Here is a 15,845-nt window from a genome sequence, read left to right as displayed (position 1 = left end):
ATACCAATACAGGACCTACACCTGCTACTGGGATTTTTATGCATCTTCAATGATTGTTCTGACCTGCAAAGTAATCAAAATATCTTCCAGCAGCTCACAACCCCACATCAGCTCTTCTCTCTTGGGCTTTCTCAATATTACATTTCAGTTTTCAGTCTGCCCTCACTTTTTCAGTTTTCTTTACAATTACAATTAATTTCTTTTTTTTGTTGTTTTTTCACTGACACAGGATGTGAGGCATAGATGTTTCCAGGAGGTGAATTAGAGGTTTTGGCAGTGGAGTGAGGAACATATGGGATTTTGGCACCTACAAAAAGAATGGCAAGTGGGTTGGTGGGATAGGGATGGTAACTTTCCTTCTTTTTTCCTTCTTTTTCCTTTTTTTTAGAGTAACTACATTTGAATTGTTATCTATACATCATGTTTCTAAATATACTGCATTATTATGGCTTTATTTTGCTTTCAATCTATGATATCCCTAATTTAGGCCCAGTAACAAGAATTTAAATATAGAATTATATACACATGTAAATATATATGTGTTTTACATACATATATATTTAATTCTACTAATAAACATTACCTATACACATCTACACATACTTTTTTAGAGATGGGTATTGACATTTAAGTCATTCCCCTGGGCAGGAGAAGGTAATAGTTACACCCAAGACAATTCTAAGAATACTTTTGCTGGAGTCAAGTTTTCTCCATGCAATGAATACTGTTTTATCATTCTTTTGGTGACATAAAACTCTATTATGTCTTTAGTTGTGCTTACCTTAGGTGTTGTGACTATGTCATGATTTATGATCAGGAGGGCCTTGAATGAGATTGCCAGCTGTTATGGCTGCATTGCCCTACCTGTTTATTTGTATGTCCTTACATGAGATGCCAGTTTTTTTGAGGTTAATTGTCTTAGCAGGTGTAACTGTAAAGTTAATTATATGTGAGGCAAGGTAAGCATATTAGCTTCTTTTCTCAGTGAGACTGAAAGGTCCCTGCTACTATACAAAAATTTCTGTACACAGAGGTATAGCTGGTCCTGCAATGTGTCTGCTCTTTCTGTCCCCAAATATTTTCATCATTGTGTCTGAGATCACAAAAGGGTTAAATGAAATGTTTTCCTAAATTGTTATGGGATTTGCTGATACTTTGTTGTTATAAAACTAAAAGGGCTACAGGGGCTGTTGCTTCCTTGACTCTCTAGGAAAAAAATGAATCTGTATGTTAAACTGTGTGTATTCCCACGCTCTGTCCAGAAGAACATCATGAACATAGTTGGTTTTTTTTAGGCAAGCGGTACCTTGATTATGTGCAATAGTAGAAGCATGCTCAAAGGGGAAGGAGTAATATTAAACATTCACAATTACACTTTTCCTGATTTTGGTGAGTTTAACATGGAGTCATCAAAATCCTTCATTCTTTGTTATTGCAATTTTTTCAGGCTGAAAGATTTGAGTAGGAGCAAAGATGATAATTATGTAAGAGGGAGGGACTTAAAGATGTCCACTGGTCATCACTTTACTAATGCTTAACATTAAAAGCTATGAGACATTCTGGCTTCTAAATTTTTGGCATTTTTTCAATTTTTGTTAAGTATTGGATGGTTTACCTCAAATTTCTTTCAGTAATGAAATTGAACTCTGTCCAAAAATGTGAAGTCAGCACAAGTTCTGAGAGCATGTTGCTCTCTGAGTTCTCACACTTTTAAAGCCTTATAGATTCCATATATATTCTCTCCTTGATGTGCTCCCTACTGCTGAGAATGGGATCACCTACCTTGTGCAGACTGGTTAAATCTGTTGATTTTCCTGCCTATATTTGCCCCTATTTTCCAGCTGTCTGGTGTGTTGAGCTCTTCCCAGACGCAATGATCACTTGTTTACTGCGCTGGAGTTGAAACTCTTGTCCAGCTGGCAGCTGAGAAGGGAAGAACCACAGCTTCTTGGTGCATTAAGTAGTCATATTAGGCTCTAGCTTGGAAAAACTTTTGCTGGCTTTGTTTTCTTTTTCCCTAACAATGACATGACAAATATGCTGCGTTTTCATTTGCTGAGTTCTTTTGGTCTTCTTTATTTAATTCTGGGATACTAAAAAAAAAAAAAAAGCACCTATGACAAATTTAATCAGCTCTTCTGCTAGGCTAAGACATGTGCCTTTTTATTGCAGTGATCTCGTTTGGTAGTAAATTGCTATGCAACCACTAATGAGGGAGTTACCTTAGAAGAAATGGTAACCAAAAAGAATCAGTGTTTTGAGAGTGGGTGTAAGTGAAGAAACACAAATTCGAGACTGACAATTATTTCAGCTATTAATCTTCTTCTGGAGGCAAGTGATAGTGATGACAACAACCTGACAAATTGTAAAGCCCTGTGATGAATTGAGTCAATTATGATCTTTTGTCTGTCTCACCTGCACTCTATCCTCTGTTCTGGTTACCCCTCAGGGGAACTGTTTTTAGTATTGTAGTCCTAAAACAGGTTGTAGCTGGGTATAACTTCCATACCATCTGATTCCATTGCAGGGAAAATGGAGCAGGGCAGAAGAGCTTCCTTAAAAAATTGAAGTCTATATCCTTCCATCCCACAAGAGCTATGCACAGGCAGGTAATCCTGATTCTGGAACTATGCCCTTAATGCATTTCTAAAGCAATCCTTTTGTAGCTAGCACATGTATGGTTTCATACTAAGAGAGTACATGTATAGGCCTATGCACATTTCCTCAGAAAATATGGGAATTGTTCTGGGATGCCTGGATTAACATCCACACTTCTAGGGTACAGAATTCTGCATGTGTGCTATATGTAACTCACCAAATTTCTCAATATTTTTTGTACATTAAGCCTATTGTGTTTTTACACAGAATAATCACTGTTGGAATATTTTTTTTCAGGTGAATAGGTTTGAGCAGGGGCAGTGAGAAGAAAGCTATCCAGCAGGCATTTGGTTGCATGTCCTCAAAGTTATTTATTTCTTCTTCCTCTGGCCAAGTTTTTGATCTTTAGCTATACCACTTAAATGTCTCCATGTTTGGTAGAAGAGTTCTGAGAGCCCCTGAAGCAATTTAGATGACTGTAGTGAAGGGATGCCTGACTCCTGAGTCTTGCACAGCACTGGGGTCTCTGCATGGAGGAAACGCTTCTAAAAGACCATGTGTTTCTGAAATTTAGGTGACTCCAGGTTAAGAAATAGTTGAGTGGACTTTTGAACAAAATATAGTTTAGGATTTAGCTCAAAAATTTTACATGAGCCTATGTCTGACTTTGGAATGCCCACATATGGAGAAAACAAAAATTAAATGCTGGCATACAGCAGCTGCTGTATATTCAATACTTTTGATCAGACCTTTTTTACTAAGACTCCTGAACATGGATTTATGAGCCAATCTCTAAAAATCTTGGCTGAAGTTCTTAAAAGGAATTTATCTCTCTTATACTACCCACCATGAGGCCCCAAAATTGCCAAATTCTTTAAGAAAGAAAAAGCAGCTGTGCCACACTAAGTCATAGATATACTAAGGCTTGGCACCCTCCAGTAGTGGAAAATAGTGGATGGTTGGGGCAAAGCGTAAGAATAGTAGAAGCACAGAATATTTGTCCAGGATCCACTCCAGGTGATTCAGGGATTCCCTGTACCAGAAGCTATATATTTGGATTTAATTGCAGTAATTTTTTTCTCCATGAACTTGTCCAAACACTTGAATATATGTCGTTTTATCCTCTCTGCATCTTGCAGCAAGTGGCTCCAAGGTTTCACTGTGCTCCACATCAACATATCTTCCTGTGCTTCTTGGAACCTGCTGTTTGCTGGGATCTTTAGAAAGACACATTGGGTTTTAATTATTTAGCTTTTCTTTGCAATTCAGGATTTCAAAGGCTTTTTTATTACATCTCATTTTCTACGCGATATCATTGAAACTCAACAGGAGCATGAGCGTGCTATTCATGCATGAGCATGCATTTCAAGATATCATTAACAGTAAACTTTTCTGTAGATTTATAGCCATGTTCTAGAACCTCTTCTGTTCCTATATAAACTCTTCAAAAATAATTGAATCCGGGGTAGACATAAAATGATTCAAGGAAATAAAAAGTCATCTTCCATTCATACTGGCAGGAAAGATAGACTGAGGTTGCTGCAGGAATAATGAAAAATCCCCTTTAATTATTTTTGAGAGCTGAAAATGCCAGAGTTGAGAATTACATGATATTCCTGAGCAGAGGTGCATGTGTGTGATTATGTGGATATGTTCCACACTGGCACACAAAACTGCCAAGGCCATATGTGCTGGAGAAAAGGTGGTGAGTTAAAATCTAGGCAACACAGAGAGAACCTCAGTGCCCTGCCTTAAAGCTGCTGTTGGCTACCATGGAAACCAATTGGAACCACTATGTGAGGGACATGTTATCTGTGGGAACAAAACAGGAGTGACTATTTCTCAATATTAAAATTACCTACAATTAATCTTGCATATTAGGATGTCCTGAGTTATTTGCATAAAGCGTTATTCACTTTGTTACCAGCCTTATGTGAGTGGGGGCAGCCTGACCTTAGCAAGAGTTCAAGGATTTGACAGTCAACTTGAGAACCTGTTTTATGATGCATAATTTTAACAGCATCTTGGGTATGGCTCTTCAGTGCAGCTTTCATTTCAGCCTTAAAACCTAAACTCTTTGCAGATGGCAGTGTGCATAGAGGAGAAGTGGTGGTAAAGTCTGTTATAAGCTGTCATAGCAAACTAAATCTGGCTATAGTCACACAAGTAGCAGTAGCTTTTAAGTGAAAACATGATCACGCGTGATGTTTGAAGGCTATTAGTAACACTAGTAATAGAGATGAAAATTTGTATTTCAAGTCATGGCAGAGTCTTTGAAGAGAAATGTGGGGTGTGTGTCTCTGTATACAAAACACTAAATTAGGGGACATTTTAAACATGTCAATTTTACAATATTGTGACTTGATAGGCATCAGCAGAGGCATCCCTGGCTTACACAGGCATAAAAACCAACAGATCTGGGCCTGTGCATCACACAAATGCTCAGTAACTTGTTTATGTATATTTATACTCAGATATAATAAACAACATTGAATAAGCATATACCACATCAAAACATAAAATAATCGTATGCACATAACTGTCATTCATGTTGGTTAGAGATTGAACCCTGCTGAATTTGCCTCTCATCTGACCAATAAAACAGAGCATCTGTGAGGTAGGCTGCATTTTAGAAAATGAGTCAGTACACAAGATGATGCAGCACAATTTGACGGGCTTTTTTGATATTGCACACCTTTGATCACTATAGATTTTTAATGCAGTTACTGTACAATACTGGTAAGAAGTACAGCTACAGAAAATGCAGATGAGCTCAATAAAGTCTCCAGGGCTTTTTAAGGATGTAAGGTTATCCAGCCTGTTTACAGATCACAGTCTGCTAGAATGAAACAAAATCAAACCGAACCCTTGCCCTGAAGATATAATTGACAACATTAAGAATCTTACAATACCTCAGGGACAGTAGTTGCATCTCTACTTCACCACATATTATTGCTGAAAGTATTATTCAGCTGTTTATTTATCTGGAATTTGCAGATTAGGGAGTAGTGTTTTAGTGGATACCAAACAACTGTGATAGCAGATTCAGAGTAATAGGCTGAAACAGACACTGTATCATCACTTTGGGGAAGAATTTAGACAAATACAGTTGTGACTAGATTTTCTTCTTTTTCCTTTCTTTTCCAGGTCAGCTTTGCTAACAGCTATCTGGGCTCAGACCCCAGCTCTTGAATCTCACATTTTATTAAGTATTCACTTTGCCACTAGTCTTTCAGAAACAGCCTCATGTAAGGTATTAAAGAAGGAGTAAGCCAAATCAACATTTCAAGACTCTCATATGGCTTTCATATATCTGGGCAGAGTGTGTCTTTTCACAATTGCAAACCTTTCTTCAGGTTGGATGTTAACACTTTCAGAGTAACTTTTAATGCCAAAACAACGTCCTTCCCTTTCAGTTCAAAGAAAACAACATCTGTCATAATGTGAAATGTAGATTTAATACAAGTGTCAAGTCAGGCACTTGGTAATGAGGTAAAAACCCTTGAGATTTTAAGTCTCTCTTCCACGCTATCCTATTACAGGGAGGGGAAAGGAAAGAACTTTTTCTCTGGCACTTAGCAGCTTTTCTGTGTCCCTTATCTATCTTTCCCGGACATCTTCTGTAAATTAGTGGCTTTTTCCTGGCAGTGTCCCTGAGAGGAAGGAAGGTGTGATAATATTTGCTTTGTGGCAGAAGGCAACTGAGGTACAGACTAGACACAGTCCAGACTTGCCGCGGCACTGCCCGGAGCCCCCCAGCCCCGACTGGGGCGCTGACGGGTCCCGGGGGAAGGGCAGCGCTCCCGAAACTGCGGCCGCATCCCGCAGGACACTGCGGGGCGGCGCGGCGGTGGCGGAAGCGGGTGGGAAGGGGGGAAGCAACAGGCTGGTGGCAGCTTCCCGGCCGGGGGCGGCAGCCGGGGCCGCGGAGCGGGGCCGGAGCTGTCACAGCAGCGCCGCGGGCGCGGAGCGGCCGCTGCACAGCCGGGGCGGGCGGGCAGCGTGCGCCGCCGGGCCGCTGGGAGAGCAGGGGCGGCCGGCCCGCGCCCCGGGAAGCGCGGGCTCGGGGGAAGGACTCGCAGATGTCTGAGTGCAGAAGCAGAAATATTTGCTCTTCGGATATCCCCTCTTCTCCCCGCCTCGGCCCCCACCCCGGTTTTCCTCTAGCCTCTCTCCACCGTTCTCCCAGGAAGGCTGGAAGCAGCCACGGGGTAACCGCGGCACGGTAAGGAGTCGGGATTTTGGGATGCAGATGTCACATCGCCGTGCAAACGACTCCCGCAGTAGCACTTTATCAGGATTTCAAACGGCACCATTTATCTCTTTTAGAATAGCGTCTCTCGGAGGAGATTGCCCTCAAAAGACCCGCCACAAAACATGCTAGTGTTGCTCTTGTGCTTCTGTGCATCCCACTGCGAAGGGGTCCCAGTGGTCCCTTGGGAATACAAGGAGTTGTGAGAAGTTACACAACTGGCCACCAGACTAATCCACTCCCTCTACCTTCCCGCGAGTACCTCCCCCTTCTGCTCTTTTTTTCAATAGCAGCCCTTTCTCAAAATCTCAGGTTACTTTGCTAAAGAGTTCTCAGCCTTATAGTTTCTGCCCTTGTCTCTGCCTCCAGCTCCTTAAGAGCCACCCAACCCCAGCGATTGGATTGGGCAGCCCGTCTTGACACACCACTGTGCTGAGTGCTTGAGGACGTGTTTCAACAGATGGTTGGGGTTAGTGTGTGTCATCACACTCGAGTGGGGATTAGGGGAGAGAGGCAGCCTTGCTGGAGCTGTGTGGTCTTCCCCAAGTGTGAGCTGCAAGCAAAAGAAGAAATACCTAGCTCTGGGGAAGAAACGGGAAGAGTCGTTTCCAGCAGTTCAGAGGGAAAAATAAAACCGCACATTTTGTTCAGGTAAAGTAAAAGGTACCTCATGCCTCTCTCAATCTCTCTCTCTCTCTCTGTCTCTCTCTCTCTTTTTTTTTTTTTTTTTTTCTTCACGGTTTTCAGAGGAATGCTAGCGCAGCACACTTGTCAAAGCCAGTTGCTGCTGCCTTATCAATGCTGCTATTGTACGGCTGACAGATAACAGCGAGCACAGCCTGATGCTTGGCTGTCTTCACAGAGCTAACACTCTTAACGCCGCTAAGGTCACGCTTTCCGAGGTGTAGATTGGGAAATCTCCCCTGGAGCGGTGTATCCCAGCCCTGCGGGAGCCTCCTCCGCTGCCCCCGCAGGCACCGCTCTCCGCTGGGCGCACACGTGTGTGTGTGCCCGGAGCGGCGCGGGGACGCGGCGGGGGCGCGGGTGGCGCTGGCTCTGCGAGCGCCGCCGTGCTCCATCCAGCACAGCCGTGGAAACGGCGTGGTCGGGCGGGAGGGAGAAGGGACCGCGGCAGAGCATTTCCTAGGTTTTAAGCAGGATGCTTCAGCAGCGCGCAGTCTGCCTGGGGCTCAGCTGGGAGGCAAACCAGACTGTTTTGAAAGTGCGTTTGAGATGTCTGTAAAGTTTGAAGACTCATTTTAGAGACCTGCCTGGGCTCCTGAAAATCGGCATCGAGACGGTTTGGCTTACACATGGGCATAAAGTTAAGAGAAAATCAGGAAAGCAGGGAAAGTCAGGGTACAAAGTAATGGTGCTCTTGCAGCTGCAGCAGAGCAGATGGATGTAATTCATTTGCAGATCTGTTTGTGAAAGTTTTACAAGTCATTGAAAACGAAGTAGCATCACTATAATGGATCATTAAAGACTCGCTATATTTATCGATTCTAAACTAGCGATTTGAAGTGTTAATTAGAAGTAGGCAAAAATTTATGTTTAGGAAGGAAGAGGGGCAGAAATATAATTAGAAATTAGTTATGGAAGTACTCTGCTATAATTTTCATTTAATTCCGCTATTAAGTTCATTGATGTCTGGAGCGTGGGAAGCCCAGCAAATGAACTAAATCAGAAATGTTATCGCTAATTACAGTATGTTAGCTTATCAGAAAAGATGTTTTCATTGTTTAATTCTAAATTATCTAGATAGAGAAATTAGAGGATGGATTATTTTTCCTTTTATTTGGTTTGGAGTTGTTTAGTTTAAAATTTTCTGTATATATATATATATATATATATATATATATATATATGCTGTTTTCCTGTGCAGAGTAAAAAAATAATTTGATTATTTGCTTCTTTTGCACCTTAACAGTTCCTCACAGTAACTGTCACATACCTCTGGTGCTTATGAATTATTGGCCTCCTACTTGTGAAAGAAATCTAACACTGTCCTCACCACTTACAGGTGAGATATTCTATATATAATACTGTATATAGTGTGCTCTGAAATAAGATCTGTTTAGTAGGCTGAGCAAGGGGATTTATAGCTGGTGCTTTGTGATTTTGGTATTCAACTGTGTAACGATGCCCGTAAACCCATGTTTCATTTTGCACATATATTTTTGCCTCAAACCAACTATTATGTTTGCTTTTTTTCCTTGAACAGACTATTTGGCCTCTTTACAGGCTGTTCTCAGCTTGTATTTTCAAGCACACTCTTAAGTACGAATGTGTCCTCAGAAGTCATCCACAGCAATTTGAAACAGAGAATTAGCTAAATCCCAAAAATCACTGTACAACCAGACCAAGATTTATGTGAATAAATTTGACCATTTTGGTTTTTTCTCTCAGTCTACACTTTCTCATTGTAAAAAGTGATGGAAACTTTTACAAGCTTAAAATGAAAAACAAAACCAAAGGAAAACCTCATTATAACTCCACATATAAGTCTTGTATATTGGATTTCTCCTCTTTCTCCCAGTATGTCCTGTGAGAAGCTCAATACGCCAGCTTCAGCACACAGAGGTTCAGACTTCCAGCAAAGCTGAGGTGCAGCACTGCAAGCTGCAGAGCCTGATGCTGTCACTGCCTTACTGAAACCTTTCCATCTTTGTGGGTATCACTGGATCACAGATCAGCTGACCTACAAGAAACCATATTTTTTGAAGAAAGTGCATAACTAATTACACATGCCCAACTTGTTATTGTTTTACTAGGGAAAAAAAAAAAACAAGCTAGTTTCTCTAGCACTGCCAGAAAATTTTGTTGAGAAACTAAGAACAGCAAATCATGTTTTTCCTTCCTTCATAATGATGGGGCTGTTTAAAAGACAATGCCCACGGGGCAGTCCAGCTTCTTGTCAAAATGTAATCTACTGTTCCAGATGGTAAACATTCAAAGACATATTTATGGTGACTTCTACATACCTTCCTTTGACATTGGCTTTTTTTTTTCCTGAGAGCACTTGTGCTGGGTACTCACATGAAGTTCCCATTAGCATCCTAGCAGCTGTAAAAGTGTTCAGAGCTCACAAAGATGTTCCTCACAGTGAGATAAAAATAATCTTATAAAAAGATCTGAGACAGTAAAAGTTCCATGATATGCTCAAGGTAAAAAATTCCAGAGGTACAAAAAAAAATCCATAAACTGCTGCATGAAAGCTGTAACACATTTTTGTTGCGGCTAATTCATCTTTGCTTGATATGGAATGCTGAACATACCAGGCATGTCTGTACTATCAACTCTGTTTGTGATGTGAGGCAACTTGCACTGCACAAAAGCTGGTGCATTTCTTTTTCCCCCAGCTAATGAAAATTAGGTGGGATACTTATTGTCTTCACAGAGTTTTCAAAGTGTCACCCTGTTTTTTTGGTTTTGGTTTTGGTTTTTTTTCTCTCAGTGCTCTGAGCAGTTAGGTAGAGCACATGAAAATGTTTTACAGCCAGAATGTATTCTGCCTTGAATTGTCTTAATTATGTGTCATTTTATTGCTTGTCAGGGGCTTCCTCTTCTTAGCACTTTAAACTTGAGGTGGGTGAGCTCATTACGTCACAATATACAACTTCAGTTTTTGCTTCTTGGCACGTCTCCTTGGCCTTTCATTGATTTTTGTTTCTATTTCAGAGGGAAAAAAAATATGATTTGTGTAATTTACATTGAAAAAACCCCCTTGGTGAATTTCCAAATGGCATGTAAATGCACCTTCAAAAAGTAGGTTAAATTAGACATTGTTAGGGAAAAAAATGCATGTAGAAATCCAGAAGTATCCTAGAGATTACAAGTAACAGTGTGAAAATTATTTTAACCACTTTTATTCCAGTCAGGAACTGATAAAATCAGTTTATTTAAAATGTTGTGATGCTGGTGACAGTGCTCCTAAATGTCATGAAATGACATGAATGAAATGAAAGCCATTATAAGACCCACACTGAGTGGATGTTAGACAGCTAAGGAAAAGAATATTCTGAAATATTTGCAAATTCTGTTCTGGCTATAAACACTTTACTGCAGACTATTTTGACAGTTTTCAGGTTTTTTATCTAGCTTTGTTTAACTTACATCCTGCACTTGATAACATATATATATATATATGTATATGTATATATATATATATATGTATATATTGATATATGACTGAATGTTCATGCAGGATCAGGAGTTTGAGCCTTGTGTAATGTCAGGGCCCATTCTCACACTGATGAGGCAGGACACTTTGTTGCAGATGTCATGGGAGTCATGGGTTCCATGATTTCCTTAGCTTTAGAAAGAGCTTTGGGGGATTTGTGTTTGAGTGGGAAGGCAGACTGATGTGATAACAATTGAGAAAGCTCCTTTCTGAGCGCCTTGTGAGCTGCAGTGTTCAACAGAGAACGAGGGTCCCGTGACAACTCTGCGGTGACATAGAAAGAATCCAATTAGTGGCCACTCCTGTTGTTGATACAAGATCTCTCCTAAAACATTTCCACCATTACCACCCCCACTGTAATCCCATCCACGACACTGATAATGGGATCAAGAGTGTCTTTTCAGAATGCCTGTTTAAATTTTAACTGCCATCTTTGGAGATTTTGAAGATATTAAATCAGAAGACACTGAATAACACAGCTCTCAAGAGAGCTTTGTGACACCATAAGACCCAGTCGTCTTCCTCATACTACAACTTCCTAATGCCTCCATCACAGGTAGAGCTGCATCAAGTGGGCTACAGGTGAAGTAGGAGGGGCTGTATGTACATAGTGAATATTCCATTGAGTTGTGTCTGTCCTTGCACTGCAGTTACCTGTAGACTTTGTCCCTGAGCAGTTACATGTGTAAAAAACAGCAGTCGAAGGCAGTGGGAGAGGGTACAGTCCCCTGTGCTGTGCCCTAGCAGTGGCAGCAAGTCATCCTGCTTCTCCCTTTAACAAGCCTGAAGTCATTGCTCTGCCTTTCCAGCTGGATCAGCAGCATAATATTCTCTCCTGCCCCCCCTCAAAATTTTTTTTTGTCTTTCACTTGCTCCAACGCTAATTCATCATTTCCATATCATCAGAGTGCAGTAACTCCATTGTTATTCTTACCAAGAGGGGCAAGTTCAATGCTGTCATGTGCTTGGAGAGGACACTGTAAAGTGGAAAGGCTCAAGGCTCTAAGCAGTGCCACCTCAGAATGCAGCACAGTAATTATTAAATTAATAGCCAAACCAGACTCTTTTTTAGCTGAATTATTTTAGCACATTTCAGTTATGTCAGTAGACTGCTTTTGAGGACCCCTGCAAGATCTTTGTTTAACATTGCTTGTTCATACTCAAAAGCTGTTAACTCATGACAGTAATTCCATTTTAATTTCATGTGTCTTAAGAATTTTATTTTCTGAGGAAACTAATACTTGTTTTATCCTATGGTTTATGCAGATTTAGTGTCAGTGATTTTCCCAGAACTTTAGTACCCACTTTCAGAATCTGCTGAAAAGGTTGGTAAGCCTTTGTTACTGTGTGCTCTATTAATCCTGGAGTTCTGAACCTTCCCAGTCATAACCACCATCAGTGGTTTGGTTACACTGAAACATTTTTTGTAAAGGTTGACCTTTACACTCAAAATTTTATAATTATTTCCTTTTTTTTATAATTACTTCTTTTGCAGCAAAAATTAACTTTAAATTAAATATAAGCTTGCATTATAGTATTTATATCTGCAAATTTGGTAGTATTGCTGGAATATATACTGGAAGATTTCTAGATGTGGTACTGTGCTGTAGAATTCCAGGCTGTAGATCAGTATTAGACTATCCATAGAACACTTCATGAAGTTTCTATATAGAAGCAAAAGACTAGAAAGTCCATGATGTTGTATTCAAAAAAAAAAAAAAAAAAAAAAATCCTATGCTGGTTTGAATGTAATTATGGCACTGCATACTGCCATTTCTCTGTGATGTGGCTCTAACCCATCTTAGCAAGGAGAGGAGCTGCTTGACAGCAGCTGTATTTTTGTGGTGCTTCACAGGAGGTGAACTCTGTTTGGAAAGCCCACAGAGAAGATGGGGAAGCTTTTGGCACTAGAGTTCTGGAGAATAAATGTAACAGGGAGCTGAACACAGGGGATTGTTTTTCTCAAAAGCATCTATTAAAACTGAATAGTGGTCTGTTCCAGTATTGTAATTGCAATGTGCCAAGATGTTCGTTATTCTACCATGTGCACTGTTTTGTCTGTTTTCACTTAAAAACAAAAAAATATGTTGCCAAGCCTGTAAATGCCTGCAAAACTGCCAACTCTCCTGACTTTTATCAGTAGTCTGAAGATATTTAGCCTTTTTTTGTAAAGCTTCAAGTGTAAGAGTCAAGATATAACGTGAGAATTTCAGATCTCTGGTTTCTGATTTTTAAACCTAATCCTCCTGGTTACTGAGACAGCTGGCTTGCATGCAGCTCCAGAAACATGAAGGAAACTAACAGAAATCCAAAATCTGCCTATGTAAATGCACACAGGCTGTGTGAACAAGGTGGGTTTGTGCATGTCATGCCTGGCAATTAAAGCAACCCAACTTTTTTTCATGAGGTTTACTGTAATCAGCTCCCCCTGAAATTTCTGATCGGTTGTCTGATAACTCCCATTTTGTTAAAGAGGTTTTATTGCAACAGAGGGTGAGGTTTCTTGTCTCCTCTCAGACAGCAGAATAGCTTGCTGCCCTGGAGAAACCCATCCTTGATCTTCCATCCTCTGCCTGCAGCAGTGTTCTTCCTCGTGCCAGGCTCTTGGCTCACCTCCTGGAGTGCTGAATGAACTCATCAGGGCAGTGGGACACTCTGTTGGCTGCCTGCCTACTGCGTTGGTTCATCTCAGCAAGTGGACAGAGGGTCCACAAAGAACAGTGAAAGTGGTTGGAGCTGGTGGCTTGGGGTGAGGAGGGGAAACATGGCCAACAGTGAGCTGTAAGATATTCAGGTACCTGGTGACACTTTCTCAACCCACACACTGGGGCACTGTGTGTGTCTACAGTAGAAGTGTGGTAACATGTGTGTGACTGTGCCAGCATCACCATGAGCATGAGGCTAAATGTGCACTTTTAATGAAAGCTTATCCCTTTTTATTTAGAGAATCACTGCAGTGTCACTCAGGATATAGAAAGTCCTCCATTACCACTTCTGACTCTAATCCAACAACTAGGCTTTGAAGAGAAGCTAGTAAGTGGTGTGGAGACAAAAGAGGAAAGAAACAATAGTGCCTGCTCATGTGCTGCTTTAAAAAGGTGAATAAGATTGTGAGGGTGGGATCCAGCCTGTGTAGCCAAGGCGCCCCTTGGGTCTTAAATACTTATGTAGCAGCTACCTAAAGGTGTCTTCTCTCTCTGATCAATGAAGAGAGTCCCCCTGAAGACCTCCAGGCACTGCAGTTAGGAAAGCAGGATTTCCTTTTGTAAATCTTCAAAGGCACCTGCCTCTTTCCATATGTAGGGATGAAGCTCGATTCCTTTGCAAAGATTTCTAAAGAGGTTAACCTGGAAGAACTAGATATCATCTTGAGTTTCTTGATCAGCCCATAGATGAGCAATGCCATGGATAAACATTGTATTTGAACAGCTGGGATGTAATTCCTACACGGGTCTTTAAGGTGTTTCCTATACTTTCCACAGAAGAATGTATGAAGCAGGTCTTTCATTTGAACCCTGGAGCTATGATCCACTTGAAGAGACTAGGATACTTAGATTAATGTAGTTTTGGTGCTAACTGTAGAAATAGAACTCTGTACTCCTCCAAAGTGTCACCTGTTTTATTGCTGGGTTATGCTGAGCAAAAAATGTAGATATAAATTATACAGGTTACAGCAAAAGGTTTTAAAAATCATTCAGTGTTGTTACTTAAGGAATGTTTCAAAGGCCAGTGTGGTAGATAAATCTTAGGGGAATCAGAGATGGTGGTGGTGGTGCCCACAAGGAGCAAAATCACAATGACGAATAATGGATGATCTTAGAGGAATAAGATGTTGAACAAAGAATGGAAGAAAGAGAGAAAAGTAAAATATTCAGGACCCATGTTTCTGGATCTACCTATGCTAAATCTTTTGAGGATTATTTCCCTGTGACTTGACTGCCTAGGAGTATGCCAGTCACAAATTAGAGAACAGTAGTGCAATAATAAGCTGAACATCCTGTAAAGAACCAGCAAAGGATGTCTTTTAGCTATCACTTTATTTTTCCATGAGGACTGCAAAAATGCTAAGAATAATAGATTTTAGAATAATATTAGGGTTTTGGTAACTTTGTGACAATAAAGAATTCTGCATTAATCCAATCTTTGTAGAAATATTGAGCAAAGGTTCCTTTGATGTAATTCCCCGCTATTTTATTTTAGCTATAACATGTGAAATCTTGAATGTGTGTTTAGTAAAGCACATGTGAATTTAACTTGTTATCTATTATACATCTAGGGCAAATTTATGAACTGAGACTGTAACACTATCTGCTTGGCCACCAGGAGGTGGTAGGATTTAGGGAGACAACTACCATAGTTAGACCAATAAAAATGTTCTGAAGTAAACACAAGTAACTGTCAGGAATTCCAGTAGTTTCTTTTATTTCTATAACAGTAAGACATTGGTATTTTTTTATCCCACTGTAAACTTCCTTCCATTGCCAATATATAGGCTTACAGAGGAAGGCTTCCTGAGCTCTACTGCTCTGCAATTCAACTCCTAAGTGAAAAAAGCCACTGAATTTGGGTTTTGTTTTCCTTCTGCTTGGTATGGAGCATTCGTCTAAAACAGAGATCCTCTGAAGTGAGGAAGGACAAAAAGAAGAGACTTTGAGGTATGAATAGTCAGAAATCACCAGAGTCCTCAAAAGAATACAGTTCAACATAGGTAGATGTGCAGCTATAGAGAGGTATTGAAAGAAGTACACCATTTTTTCAGATTTTCCCCATCCTTTGCAGCTCACGTCCCATTTTGTCTTTTAATAAATTGCT

General features: G+C 40.5%; 1 protein-coding gene across 7 annotated transcripts in view; it reads left to right on the top strand.

Annotated features, from left to right (window-relative positions):
- SULF1 (sulfatase 1) overlaps positions 1–15,845 on the top strand; it is a 301,035-nt gene that overhangs the window by 172,156 nt on the left and 113,034 nt on the right. For 2 of the 7 annotated variants that reach the window (XM_021555564.3, XM_077783265.1), the window contains exons 1-2: positions 7,082–7,501; positions 8,781–8,873. The exons of 3 other annotated variants lie outside the window; for them this stretch is intronic. The gene's annotated coding sequence lies outside the window, so the exon portion shown is untranslated. Of the gene's footprint in view, positions 1–7,081; positions 7,514–8,780; positions 8,874–15,845 lie in introns of those variants that run through there. 2 more of the 7 variants (XM_077783267.1, XM_077783270.1) reach the window with 2 other exon arrangements.

This window comes from Lonchura striata, chromosome 1 (assembly GCF_046129695.1).
Source record: "Lonchura striata isolate bLonStr1 chromosome 1, bLonStr1.mat, whole genome shotgun sequence".
Taxonomy (NCBI): Eukaryota; Metazoa; Chordata; class Aves; order Passeriformes; family Estrildidae; genus Lonchura; species Lonchura striata.
This window is presented reverse-complemented; position numbering and strand designations above follow the sequence as displayed.